The sequence below is a fragment of the Electrona antarctica genome (assembly GCF_951216825.1).
Source record: "Electrona antarctica genome assembly, chromosome: 2".
Classification (NCBI taxonomy): Eukaryota; Metazoa; Chordata; class Actinopteri; order Myctophiformes; family Myctophidae; genus Electrona; species Electrona antarctica.
In genome coordinates this window covers 13,241,620-13,253,805 of record NC_136807.1, presented here as the reverse complement: position 1 = coordinate 13,253,805, position 12,186 = coordinate 13,241,620, and positions in this window count along the sequence as shown.

Here is a 12,186-nt window from a genome sequence, read left to right as displayed (position 1 = left end):
GTGAATATTTTTACAATAACGTTATTTTTCAGATAGGAAGAATGCTTCCAACTCGAGTAGAATTATGTCCATGACATGTGGAGACGATAAAGACCATTATTATTGAAGGTGGTAACAGTCCATTTGCTCAGTACAATATTTTGGGGGCATATTTAGAATGTGTGCAGGGTTGAAATGAAATGAAATGAAATCTATATTTACCCAGGGTATCTGGGCTAAGCTCAAGAACTTGTTTCCAGCCAGGCCCTGCTCATAGAACACATTTCATCGTAGTGGTTGATGCCTTGTTCAAGGGCATTTCAGCGGTGGTAATTATGAAATCTATATTTACCCAGGGTATCTGGGCTAAGCTCAAGAACTTGTTTCCAGCCAGGCCCTGCTCATAGAACACATTTCATCGTAGTGGTTGATGCCTTGTTCAAGGGCATTTCAGCGGTGGTAATTGTAATTTTAACGGTTGAGTACGTTGAATCTAGTTATTAATTAATACTATCTCTAATGGAGGATTTAGTGGACACAATGAAATAAAATGGCGATAGTATTCAGTGTGGGGCAGACGGCCTGTCACAGCCACATTTGGGAGAGCGGTAGCTTTGTTGCAAGGAAAACGGTAAAATTAAACTTCAGTGGTTCCAGTCTCAGATTTAGTCCGACGGAGGGTCACAGTATAACTCAATGGGGACACAAAAAATAATCTCTGGAGGGGGTGCTTACATCATGGCTAAAATACTGAATTGTTCTGATGTAAGATCATTGTAGTATGCTAAACAATATGTGTATGGATATCCTTTAATTAACAGCTTTTCTTGTAAAGTGTGGAAATGTCAGAGCGATGACGTCAAGCGCATCATTTCATTTGTCATAATTGTGTCATCAATCTCCAACTAGACAGAACACACCAGGTATTTTATTCCCCCACACTGTAGGTATTATGAAAGAAAGGAGGTTTAAAATTAGCAAAGATTTTCCCGCTTTCATTTTAGAACAAAGCATGTGCTCTGGGGCCATCTAGTGGCCAGCGTGTTTCATTGCATCCAGGACGGATACAGTGAGAGGTGGCAGCTTGATATACATTGGCTATTGTTTTACAAAACATAAAAAGCAAAGCATTTTTAAGTGGTGCAACCACTTCCTTAAGTCACTATGTGTGTGGGTGGGTGGCTGGGTGCGTCTGAGCACGAAAACAGCATGGTTGTTTTTCACCACCTGTGCGCAACCTAACAACCTAACACACACAAACACATGCACATATTAACCGTATAATACAGTATGGTGATTTTGGGTGTGCCAGTACAGTGACAGTACAGTACAGTACAGTGGAGGGTACAGTAGAGGGACCCCCACACGGTAACTGTCATTTCTCAACCGTTTCGGACGCGGGGCGGCTCGCCGGAATCGGGCAGGCACCCTGGGTGCGTTCCTGTGGGACCCCCACACAGAGTTGCACCACTTACTTCACACAGGTGTGATTTTTTAAAGTGCTCTTAAAGGACAACTTGGGATTTTTTTTCAACCAAGGTTGATGTTTTAGGTTGTTATTAGAGAAAGTAAAAGATGAGTGTTAATATTTAATTTAGCTGTTTTAACGATTTTAGCTATTTTTGACAGGGCCTGTGGGGGCATTCGAACAAGCTTGGCTAAATATGTTGTTTTCTTTTTCAGTTTGTCACCTCCCCCTTTACATTCAGTAGATCATGATTTGAACATGCACGGTACATCATTAGCACACTTAAAGTTTGCCCTACAACTTCTTGTTGTCGAATTCAAAATCTATTCCATTGGTTCCTCTTATATTTTACTAACAATAAAATATGCCAAATTATTCTGTAGTTTTATCAAGCTTGTAAAAAATGTTCTATAAATTCTATCTATTAATGTTACATTTGCTTTTGAAGAATTTAATTTATATATTCAATATAATAAGCTGATACATTCTTAAAAGCTGCACTATTATGTAATCCACATTTGAACGACGGTCGACGGTTTCCTGACATTTTTACTATTGAGCTAACAGAGCATGCCTGCTTGCTCAGGGGATACACGGAATCTTGACCATCAGGTCGATTCTGTGTCTATAGGTGAGACTTGACCTTTGACCCTGTGTCTATAGGTGAGACATGACCTTTGACCCTGTGTCTATAGGTGAGACTTGACCTTTGACCCTTTGTCTATAGGTGAGACTTGCCCCTGTGTCTATAGGTGAGACTTGACCTTTGACTCTGTGTCTATAGGTGAGACTTGACCTTTGACCCTGTGTCTAGGTGATACATGACCTTTGACCCTGTGTCTATAGGTGAGACATGACCTTTGACCCTGTGTCTATGTGAGACATGACCTTTGACCCTGTGTCTATAGGTGAGACATGACCTTTGATCCTGTGTCTATAGGTGAGACATGACCTTTGACCCTGTGTCTAGGTGATACATGACCTTTGACCCTGTGTCTAGGTGAGACTTGACCTGTGACCCTGTGTCTAGGTGAGACATGACCTTTGACACGGTGTAAGTCTCAATAGAAGAGCAGGGAGACTAAATAAAACCACCCCAAATAATAATAATAATAATAAACTTTATTTGTATAGCACCTTTCATGACATGAAATGTCAGCTCTAAGTGCTTTACAGAGCAATGGATAAAAAGAAAAGAAAAGAAAAGCAGGGCATAAAACATTAAAAATAATAGCAGTAATGCAATACAGTGAGGACATGAATAACAAGGAATTTAAAAGATCAATTAAAAGCAAGAATGTAGAAGTAGGTATTGAGCTGCGCTTTAAAAATGTCTACAGAGGCTGCCTGTCGAAGGTCCACGCCGTCGGCCCCTATAGCAGAAAGCTGCTTCACCGTGTTTTTTAGTTGCTATTTTTTTTAGGCAAAGTGAGCAGGCCAGCAGTGGAAGACCTGAGGGGGCGGTTTGGGACATATTTAGGCATTTTCATGATTTAAAAACAATAGCAGACCTAGTGCCGCGCTGTGAGCTTGTAGATCTGCTATTTTTCAATAGCTAAAGTATAACATAATTAAAATACCAAAAGGGGTTCCCCCCCAAATGTGTCAATTATGAATTGAGTGTGCAAAACCATACCTATATTAGATTGTTATCACCATGGAACTTCCCCAATTGAGTACTTACACGAAGACAATGATTTATTGGCAGTCATGTAGTTAAGTTATATTGCATTTGTGTACTCCTCTCGTTCAGTAGTCATTCAAACAGGCACTTGGAAAAAGAATATTGATTGATTGAGATTGATTGATTGAATGCTTTATCAACATACTCTACCATGCATAAGTTATATTGTATTAACATACTCTACCATGCATAAGTTATATTGTATTAACATACTCTACCATGACGCCAGAGATCACACACTGGACCCAACTTATGACGGAAACTGCATCCTTCGAATACTCAATTGCCAGGAGGAATATGGGACTACTTTTATTTGTATATTAAAGGATGGTTGCATTAACAATTTGTAATTGGTAATACATTACAGATATAATCACTATTGTCAGCGACAGAATGTGGAGGGGTGTTGTCCATTGGGGTTTTTCTTTTTTGACTGCTAGTTAGGGACCAAGAAGTCACGCAGTGACTTTGGTCACTCTTTGTTTTTGTGTTTATTTTTCTTCTTCTTCTTCTCCTTCTCCTTCTCCTTCTTCTTCCGCCAAAAATAGCTGTTCTGACTGAATGGTGCAGTCGGTTTTCGCGAAACGCGGTAATCTGGTAGAGGGCCATGCCAAACGGTGAATATGCGAAGCCCAAGACGATTGGCCAAATGGTGGCGCTATAGTGCTCAATTTAAAATGCTAACTTTGAACGTGCATAGCTCATGAACCGTTTGACCGTTGGCAATGACACTTTGATACCCATATGCGTATCCTCGTGCTGAACAACTTTCGTGTTCTGACTTTTGACCTCTGACCTTTAGAACACCCGCCATTTTGAATTATATGATCAGTACTTTATTTTATTCTCCTTCCGCCAAAAATAGCTGTTCTGACTGAACCGTGCAGTCGGTTTGCGCAAAACTTGTCAACATGATAGAGGACCATGCCAAACGGTGACTATGTGAAGCCCATCATGATTGGCCAAATGGTGGCGCTATAGCACTCAATTGATGCAAAACTTGCAAAACTTGCAAACTTTGAACGTGCATATCTCATGAACCGTTTGACCGTTGGCAATGACACTTTGATACACATATGTGTCTCCTCATGCCGAACAACTTCCGAGTTCTGACTTTTGACCTCTGACCTTTAGATCACCCGCCATTTTGAATTATTTGAAAAACAGTTCAAATGTAACTCCTCCCAGAATCTTTGCTCAAAATGCACGAAAACTTCTACACGTGAACTTTGGACGTATACGGACAAATAATCGTAGCACATTTTTGTTAAGTGAAAAAATGAAGTTTTTATGAGCCAATGAAAATTGCTGTTTTGTGAAAATTATTCTTCTGCCTCTAATACACACACATGCTTATGTCACTTTACTATGCGAATCCCATCATGATTGGCCAAATGGTGGCGCTATAACACTCAATTGATGCAAAACTTGCAAACTTGCAAACTTTGAACGTGCATATCTCATGAACCGTTTGACCGTTGGCAATGACACTTTGATACACATATGTGTCTCCTCATGCCGAACAACTTTCGTGTTCTGACTTTTGACCTCTGACCTTTAGATCACCCGCCATTTTGAATTATATGAAAAACAGTTAAAATGTAACGTCTCCCAGAATCTTTGCTCAAAATGCACGAAAACTTCTACACGTGAACTTTGGACATATACGGACAAATAATCGTAGCACATTTTTTCTAAGTGAAAAAATGAAGTTTTTATGAGCCAATGAAAATTGCGCGCGCACGCACACACACACACACACACACTAAAGTTTATACTGAATGATGTTACTGTTTAGAATGAGTCAACTGACTGTGTCTGCATAGCTCAGTTGGTAGAGCTCTCGCCGTTGGACCACAAGGTTGTGTGTTCAAATCCCGGTAAAGACAACTCAGTGTATCCATTGTGTGCTGCAAGATTTGTGATGACTCAACTATATAAATATTGAAGTAGATTACATTTGACCCATCAGGCACTAGGACATGGCATCACAATAATAGAGATACTAGTAACTGAAATAGTGTAATAAGTGTATTTAGTGTAATAGTGTAATAAGTCTAATTTTTTTTCACTGCCTACACAAATTACTGTAGAAGTCAGCCTAACAACTACATCTTGAAATTATCTGAAGACACTGTATAGTCAGCCTGATGAGGGCTGTTGAACGCCCTGTGGGCTATATCAGTGAGATCAATAACTTTAAAGTCTGGTGTATACAAAGCCCATCTGTGATGTAGATCTGCTAATTTCTATATGTTTGAGTACTTGTGCTTTGGTGCTCAAAGTATATGTTGATGCTCAAATTTACATTTCAATCACCATAACAGTTGCTCCCATCATCTGATGAACAAGAGGTAAGTCTACACCCACAGACAGATAAACTGAATTTGTACTTTTTACACTGTTATGTTTTGGCTTGAAACAAGCTCACATTATTTATTTATGAACATGGATAAATGAGCTTCCACATTAACACCTTGATGTGGTGATCAGGAATTGAACCTGGGACCCTTTGTATATCCAGGTGGCCCCTCTATCCATTCAGCTATGATAATTCTGCTTGTCTAGAGGTAAGCATAGTTTCACACTACAAACAAGACTGATCATATATTCTCCATAACTTTGTTTTGAAAAATATTTGGAGTGATGTGATGTGATGTGATTTATAACAGCCACTAGATGGCAATGATGACTATGCCACAGCTATATCCCAGACCACACCTACAAACATTTCCAGGTCCTTAGATATGACCTCGATGCTGCCAAATAAAGTGACATTGCAAGAACCCAAGTTTCTTCATTAATAGATAGAAACATTACAATATTCTTTACTGACACTAACTTAAAATAAGTTACTTGTTTTTGGATACCATTCTACATGCAGCATACAGCATGAATTGTTCCTTTTGTTCAGGCTTTGCTAAGGGTAGCTACATGGGTCTTTCACACATGGGTTCACCAAAGAGAGTATATAACAAAGACAAGAAATTCCTTTTGGAATCACCACTAGATTGTGCATCACTCCAAGATGGCAGTATAAGCACATACTGATAATCTGAATTAATGTTAATGCAATGCCTCAAACACGCACATAATGCTGACATTTTGAATGAATATGTTACCAATGTCTGATTTGATCTGTTCATAAATATGAGAAATAAACAAGTAAATAAGACACTGGAAGTTTCCTCATCACTCCAAAATGGCGGAGGCACTGGGAGCTGGTTGGTTATGAGCATGTAGATCTGCTAATTTCTAAAAGTTTGAGTACTGCTGAACTAACACTGAATGATTTTCCTGTTAACAATGGAGTAACTGATTGTCTCCGTGTAGCCTATAGTCAGTAGAGCTCTTGCCCTTGGACCGCAAGGTTGTTGTTTCAAACCCGGGTACAGACAACTCAGCTCGTCAGTCTCATTTTTGCATATTGTTCTTATTGCGCATTGTTCTTCTTCCATCTTGGTCCCACTTTATCGCTGCTTGCAGCTATATTTAGGGACCAAGAAGTCACGCAGTGACTTTGGTCACTACTTGTTTTTGTGTTTATTTTTCTTCTTCTTCTTCTTCTTCTCCTTCTTCTCCTTCCGCCAAAAATAGCTGTTCTGACTGAATGGTGCAGTCGGTTTTCGCGAAACGCTGTAATCTGGTAGAGGGCCATGCCAAACGGTGAATATGCGAAGCCCAAGACGATTGGCCAAATGGTGGCGCTATAGCGCTCAATTTAAAATGCTAACTTTGAACGTGCATAGCTCATGAACCGTTTGACCGTTGGCAATGACACTTTGATACCCATATGCGTCTCCTCGTGCTGAACAACTTTCGTGTTCTGACTTTTGACCTCTGACCTTTAGATCACCCGCCATTTTGAATTATATGATCAGTACTTTATTTTATTCTCCTTCTGCCAAAAATAGCTGTTCTGACTGAACCGTGCAGTCGGTTTGCGCAAAACTTGTCAACATGATAGAGGACCATGCCAAACGGTGACTATGTGAAGCCCATCATGATTGGCCAAATGGTGGCGCTATAGCACTCAATTGATGCAAAACTTGCAAAACTTGCACACTTTGAACGTGCATATCTCATGAACCGTTTGACCGTTGGCAATGACACTTTGATACACATATGTGTCTCCTCATGCCGAACGACTTCCGAGTTCTGACTTTTGACCTCTGACCTTTAGATCACCCGCCATTTTGAATTATTTGAAAAACAGTTCAAATGTAACTCCTCCCAGAATCTTTGCTCAAAATGCACGAAAACTTCTACACGTGAACTTTGGACCTATACGGACAAATAATCGTAGCACATTTTTGTTAAGTGAAAAAATGAAGTTTTTATGAGCCAATGAAAATTGCTGTTTTGTGAAAATTATTCTTCTGCCTCTAATACACACACATGCTTATGTCACTTTACTATGCGAAGCCCATCACGATTGGCCAAATGGTGGCGCTATAGCACTCAATTGATGCAAAACTTGCAAACTTGCAAACTTTGAACGTGCATATCTCATGAACCGTTTGACCGTTGGCAATGACACTTTGATACACATATGTGTCTCCTCATGCCCAACAACTTTCCTGTTCTGACTTTTGACCTCTGACCTTTAGATCACCCGCCATTTTGAATTATATGAAAAACAGTTAAAATGTAACTCCTCCCAGAATCTTTGCTCAAAATGCACGAAAACTTCTACACGTGAACTTTGGACCTATACGGACAAATAATCGTAGCACATTTTTTCTAAGTGAAAAAATGAAGTTTTTATGAGCCAATGAAAATTGCGCGCGCACGCACACACACACACACACACACTAAAGTTTATACTGAATGATGTTACTGTTTAGAATGAGTCAACTGACTGTGTCTGCATAGCTCAGTTGGTAGAGCTCTCGCCGTTGGACCACAAGGTTGTGTGTTCAAATCCCGGTAAAGACAACTCAGTGTATCCATTGTGTGCTGCAAGATTTGTGATGACTCAACTATATAAATATTGAAGTAGATTACATTTGACCCATCAGGCACTAGGACATGGCATCACAATAATAGAGATACTAGTAACTGAAATAGTGTAATAAGTCTCATAGTGTCATAAGTGTAATAGTGTAATTGTGTAATATTGAAATAGTGTATTGAGTCAAATTTTTTAATAGTAGTGTAATAGTGTAATAGTAGTGTAATAGTATAATAGTAGTTACTAGTGTAATAGTGTAATAAGTGTAATAGTGTAATATTGAAATAGTGTATTGAGTCAAATGTTGTAATAGTGTAATAAGTGTATTTAGTGTAATAGTGTAATAGTAGTGTAATAGTGTAATAGGTGTAATAAGTGTAATAGTGTAATGGTAGTGTAATAGTGTAATAGTAGTGTAATAGTGTAATAAGTGCAATGTGTAATACCGTACTGTACTGTACCACACTGTGCTGTACCGTACCATATGGTACTGTACTGTACTGTACTGTACTGTACTGTACTGTACTGTACTGTACTGTACTGTACTGTACTGTACTGTACTGGGACATGTTATGAGCATGTAGATCTGCTAATTTCTAAAAGTTTGAGTACTGCTGAACTAACACTGAATGATTTTCCTGTTAACAATGGAGTAACTTGTCTCCGTGTAGCCTATAGTCAGTAGAGCTCTTGCCCTTGGACCGCAAGGTTGTTGTTTCAAACCCGGGTACAGACAACTCAGCTCGTCAGTCTCATTTGTGCATATTGTTCTTATTGCGCATTGTTCTTCTTCCATCTTGGTCCCGCTTTATCGCTGCTTGCAGCTATATTTGTGTTTTGTTTTTTGTTTGTTTTTCTTGTCTCTTTCTTTTGTGTAAGTCATGTGTATTTTGTATGCTTTATTGTAAAATCAATAAAAAAACGTTGATGACAAAAAAACAAACATACTCTACCATGCATAAGTTATATTGTATTAACATACTCTACCATGCACAAGTTATATTGTATTAACATACTCTACCATGCATGAAGTTATATTGTATTAACATGCTCTACCAGTACCATGCATAAGTTATATTGTATTAACATACTCTACCAGTACCATGCATAAGTTATATTGTATTAACATACTCTACCATGCATAAGTTATATTGTATTAACATGCTCTACCATGCATAAGTTATATTGTATTAACATACTCTACCATGCATAAGTTATATTGTATTAACATACTCTACCATGTATAAGTTATATTGTATTAACATACTCTACCATGCATAAGTTATATTGTATTAACATGCTCTACCATGCATACGTTATATTGTATTAACATGCTCTACCATGCATAAGTTATATTGTATTAACATACTCTACCATGCATAAGTTATATTGTATTAACATACTCTACCATGCATATGTTATATTGTATTAACATGCTCTACCATGCATAAGTTATATTGTATTAACATACTCTACCATGCATAAGTTATATTGTATTAACATGCTCTACCATGCATAAGTTATATTGTATTAACATACTCTACCATGCATAAGTTATATTGTATTAACATACTCTACCATGCATAAGTTATATTGTATTAACATAGTCTACCATGCATAAGTTATATTGTATTAACATACTCTACCATGCATAAGTTATATTGTATTAACATACTCTACCATGCATAAGTTATATTGTATTAACATAATCTACCATGCATAAGTTATATTGTATTAACATACTCTACCATGCATAAGTTATATTGTATTAACATACTCTACCAGTACCATGCATAAGTTATATTGTATTAACATACTCTACCATGTGTAAGTTATATTGTATTAACATACTCTACCATGCATAAGTTATATTGTATTAACATACTCTACCATGCATAAGTTATATTGTATTAACATGCTCTACCATGCATAAGTTATATTGTATTAACATGCTCTACCATGCATAAGTTATATTGTATTAACATACTCTACCATGCATAAGTTATATTGTATTAACATACTCTACCATGCATATGTTATATTGTATTAACATGCTCTACCATGCATAAGTTATATTGTATTAACATACTCTACCATGCATAAGTTATATTGTATTAACATGCTCTACCATGCATAAGTTATATTGTATTAACATACTCTACCATGCATAAGTTATATTGTATTAACATACTCTACCATGCATAAGTTATATTGTATTAACATAGTCTACCATGCATAAGTTATATTGTATTAACATACTCTACCATGCATAAGTTATATTGTATTAACATACTCTACCATGCATAAGTTATATTGTATTAACATAATCTACCATGCATAAGTTATATTGTATTAACATACTCTACCATGCATAAGTTATATTGTATTAACATACTCTACCAGTACCATGCATAAGTTATATTGTATTAACATACTCTACCATGTGTAAGTTATATTGTATTAACATGCTCTACCTTACAGGTTGGACTCAAATTTACTGTAGGCCTACATTGTATTCAGTGGCGTGCCCTTTTGAAGAACAGTGCACTGTACAGTGTGTCAACCATGGTGACATTGATCAATTCTTGATAAAAAGCTTCTAATATATTATTTAGGCCCCAAAATCTATAAATTTCACACTATTAAGGCAACCGGCCGGTTCCACGTGCTGCACAAGGTGCCCTTTTTTCACTTGAGCACCTGCCCCTCTAAATGTCTGTGCACACCACTGATTGTATTCATTTTTTTTAAAGTGACAATAGTGCTGCTTTAGACTTGGATCCATGCTGGTAACCGAAGAAGCTTGATGCCAGTCCACACCTCAAGGTCTTGTATGGCCACATGGATGTATGGGTCTCTGTGTGGCTCTGTGAAGGAATGTGTGTGTCCCTCATCACCTGTGTGTGTGTCACCTTCATCACATTCTTTGAACCGACTGTACTTTATAACATCAGCAGCAGCAGCATCAGCACTGACTTGGTGGTTGATTTGACGTCTTCCTGTTGCATTATGGGATGGGGAACCTCCATAATTTACACCTGGCTGTGAAGTTGGGAAGCACATGGGGAAAGTAGAAAACATTATTTTACACAAAAAACTGTTTTTTGTCGGTAAAGTAAAATTTCATGTAAAATTACTGTTATACAAAGCAAAATGTACCTAGGTCTAAAATGTAATATCATACACGTTGATGATTTGCCAATGGATAGAACCATTTAGCAATTCAATTGTCTGAAGTAGCTTATTCTAGTCATTGTTTTCTAAAATGGTGGCTGGGGTAAAATGAGCCAATGTCCGGGGGTAAATTGAGTCAATGGGAATCACTATTCATATTTTTTTATTAAGTCTTTGCTATTCAAATTATACTGAATGACCTTTAATTTGCATGTACATACTCATTTAAGAGAAGTTTGCAATATTGTATTAACAATATTGTAAATATAAGGTTCTGAATAAGAAAATGTATTTAATTGTCTTAATATTTAAATAAACAAATAAATAAGACAATTTGCAAAAGGGAAAACTGTTATTATATTATTATTGATAAGTGAATTATCTGTTCAAGTTTAAGCTTTTAACATTAAAATATCATGTGGTTCGACTTGCCCCTCAACTTGGATCAACTTACCCCTTACCTGGGGCAAATTGAGCCACATGACCACTTTTTTTAAAATGGCCCTTTGTCATAGATGCTTACTCATCATTTCAATTGATAGAGGACATCCTGAAATATGGGTAGATCATTCGATTTTACTGCCATCTCATTTTGCCTTGCTTCCAGGACAACTTAAGCAAAAAGTGGTTCATCTTACCCCGTTCTCCCCTAACTGTTGTATAATCGCAATATTACACTCGAGGGCAATTGGCACTTGAGTGACGCTTGCGGAGCCCGGCTTCCTCCGACACGCTTGATGGGGTCAACGGCCGTGTGAGAAACGCAGATAAAGAAAAGCGCCAAAGCGAGAAATATGAAGCTGTAGTGTAATATCTTTGCATCTTTTTATATCTTTTGCATCTGCCCGTGTGAACGTAGCTAACATTTGTGTCTATGATAACGTTGTGTCTATGATAACCTTGACTTATGATACCTTGTTGGCATTC